General features: G+C 36.5%; 1 long non-coding RNA gene across 1 annotated transcript; it reads left to right on the plus strand.

The window, feature by feature from the left end:
- Nucleotides 1–962: 962 nt before the first annotated feature.
- LOC105049880 (uncharacterized) lies at nucleotides 963–3,195 on the plus strand. Its single transcript, XR_012138399.1, has 4 exons — nucleotides 963–1,068; nucleotides 1,642–1,771; nucleotides 2,055–2,308; nucleotides 2,733–3,195. It is a non-coding gene; the product is annotated as an uncharacterized lncRNA (long non-coding RNA).
- The last annotated feature ends 225 nt before the right edge of the window (nucleotides 3,196–3,420 follow it).

Consider the following 3,420-nt stretch of genomic DNA (forward strand, 5'->3'; position numbering starts at 1 on the left):
CTTTCTTCTTCTTTTTTTTTTCTTTTTCTTCACGGAAGAGAGAGGAGAGAAAATCCTATTTATTATTATTATATTATTATTATTTTATTTTTCTTCTTCTTCTTTTTCTTTTTTTTTTCTTTTTTTTCTTTTTCTTTTCTTTTCCTTCTTTTTCTTTTCTTTTTCTTTTCTTTTCCTTCTTCTTTTCTTTTTTCCGTGGGTTCCTTTGGGCCGAAACAGGGGACCGTGAGGTCCCCTCGTTGGAGTTCCGACCGGTAGCGCAGCCGGCGTAGGGAAGCCATCGGCAGGAGGAGGGGCGACTCGACGACAAGAGGAGGGCCAAACCAGTGGTCGGCGATGACCATCGACGTCAGAAAAATCAAAGAAAAATGAGCAAAAACAGAGGTTCTTCTGCAACAAAATCTGACGACTCCGGTCGCCGGCGAGCGTGCACATCGGCACGGGAAGGAAAGGGGAGGAGGCTTACCTCCGATGCCGGTGAAGCTTTTCCGGTGAGTAATTGGATGGGCATAGATCGGTCTTCCGCAGTGGTTTTCTGAGAGTCTTCTCCTCTGTTTTCCTTTTTTTTTTTTTTTTTTGGGCTTTGGCTGATTCTGGGCTGGGATTGTTGCATGGGCCGGGCCAGGCCATGACATATGAAGTGCAGGGGATTTGTTTGAAGGGAAATCGACGCGTGTAAAGAGTAGTGGATATGCATGAAAAGAAATTGACGTGTGTAAAGAATAGTAGATACTTTTTGAGTACCGCAGAGGATCTCATTCCATATGGCATGACAGGAGATCGACGTGTGTAAAGATTGTATACATGTATCAAAGAAAATCGATACGTGTACAGAACAGAGAACATGTATGAAATAAAATTGGCGCGTGTAAGAAGTAATGAATGTCCATTAGAGGAAATTGACGCGTGTAAAGAGTAGTGACTTGCTTTGTTCTGTCAACCTTCTATAAATAAGAAATGTGTTTTCAAGAGAACACAGGAAGGAAAGAATGAAAACAAGAGATGAAAGAGGAGAATGGAAGGTTCACCAATCTTTAGAGATAAAAGAATGATTCATCAAATTTTTAGGTTTTGTATCTCACTGATCATATTTATTCTTTTATATTTTAATTTTACGGTTTCCTCACATTCTATTATGTTTTGGAAGTTTTCATATTAGGTTTTGTATCTCACTGATCATATTTATTTCTTTATATTTTAATTTTACGGTTTCCTCACATTCTATTATATTTTGGAAGTTTTCATATTACTTATTCTTTTTCAAATATTTCTTAATAACTATTTTCTTTGTATGGCTATGCTCTTTGTGACAAGAATATCCATCATAAATTTGCATGTTTATGCTCCTTTCTGATTTATGGTAATGCATATTAAAATGGTACTGAAAACATATTATGTGATGAACTTTGAAGTTTCTTGTGGATAAAAAAAAATAAATTTAAAAATGTTAGTACTAAAATTGATGTTAAATTTTTGCATAAAAACATCATAATTATATATTATTTCACTTTATTCTAGCACAGTAGCACATGCACGTGACCCTCATCCATAAAATCATTTTTTCTTATAATTTGAACCGATATGATATTTTGGGTGCTTAATTCCCAAAGCCAAATAACTGAGAATCTTCTTTCTATTCAGAGAAAAATCAAGTAGGAACAAGAAGGCACGTGGTGCAAGGATTTCTCAGGGAGTCACCCATTCTAATACTACTCTTTGCTCAGATAGAACCAACTATAGAGTTCTAATGGGATGCAATGCTCTAATTTTGGTAAAATCACAACCTACCCTTTCCATAACTCTTCCATATCTTTTATTTTGATTTAATTTTCATATATATAGCGTTTATCCATGTTAATTTTGAACTAAGCTACTTGCACTCATCAAAACTGATCATGGTTTGTCTGCAATTTTTTTTTATGTTTCAAAGAAGTGGTGAGATATGATCCGTAAAGAGGAGAAATATCTCTTAGTTACGAAGCACATCACTAAATAGATAAAAGTTGGTGGTTTTGGATATAAAAATATCCATACTAATCATAATTTTTGATCAGATTATCAACCATGGTATTGATGCAATGTTGACGGAGGCGATGCTCTACGAGGCGGACAACTTCCTTGACCTCCCATTGATGGAGGAGTTGGCCCACACTTCTGATGGTATCATGGGTCCGACATTGTGCGGTACATGGCAACATACATTAGGTGGGTTTCATGGTCAGAACTGGTGCCATTGCCTTTGCCATTCTGGCTACCCACTTCACATGAGCAGAGTCCATCTTGGGCCCAACAAACCTTGCTCCCGTAGGTATGTGCCGCCAGACATCTAAATTAGTTTTTTTTTTTTTTTTTTTTTTTTTGAAATTTTTTATGAGGTTTTATCGATTAAATGATTCTTTCAATCATTCTAATATGACTGATTTTAATTCGATTGACTCATGAATCGTTGGCAACTTATTCAAGAATGTTTGCCTATCCCATATTATCAATACTTTGACATCCGTGGTATTGATTTTTTCCCCTTCTCTCAATACTTACTTTTATATGGATAGTTTTGTTGGATTATTTTGATGAATTTTACAAATGACTGCTGAATTCTGATTCTTTACTCTGATTAAATTATTTTTGCATGCCAAACTGCTCGTTGTTGTTCATCTTTTTGGAAAGAATTAATGTTTGTTACTGAGCTATGATGCTTATTGTTTTGTTTGTTGTTTAATTTTGAATGAAAGGAAAAGGCAATAAATTACACGGAGGAGGTCTGGGCGCTGTCAATGAGATTGACAGGAGCAAACTCCCAAGAGCCTAAGCTAGAGACAATGGAGTATGTGGAGAGGATAATTGGAGTACGTGGAGAGGATAATTGGAGAGGTGTCGGAAATCTTCGCGTGCATCGACCATCCTCCATGTTTCTCCGAGACAGAACAGGTGCTTGGATCTGCAAGCTATAGGGACCATGGTGGAATCACTGTAGTAGTGATGGAGAATGCTATAGAAAGAGATAAAACGGTAGTCTGTGGAATCTGGAGAATGCTTTAGAAAGAGATAATCTTTCACACAAAAAATGAAAAGAAACGTAAGAATTGTTGAAGAATTGTATTATAAATCATCATTATCTTATTTTTTTGTTTATTTAGTGGAGCAAATTGCTGGTCAACTAACACAGCCCACCCAAAAAATAAAAGGGAGGAGGAAAACAAGAAACTAGATGCAGACAAGAAGAAACCTATGTGCACTAAACTATGTTTGAGGTGTGAATTCGCTCATAATCAAGTGGAATGGAATTTGCGTGGTTTGGTTCGCTTAACAATTGTTTTCTGGTACATGGACGTAGGTGCATTCAGCGTTTTTGGGGTTCGATGATGACGATACGAAGTCATTAAATCACTCGGAAATTTAGCCAGAAGAATTGCTTAATAT

Source organism: Elaeis guineensis, chromosome 2 (genome assembly GCF_000442705.2).
Source record: "Elaeis guineensis isolate ETL-2024a chromosome 2, EG11, whole genome shotgun sequence".
In the NCBI taxonomy this organism is placed as follows: Eukaryota; Viridiplantae; Streptophyta; class Magnoliopsida; order Arecales; family Arecaceae; genus Elaeis; species Elaeis guineensis.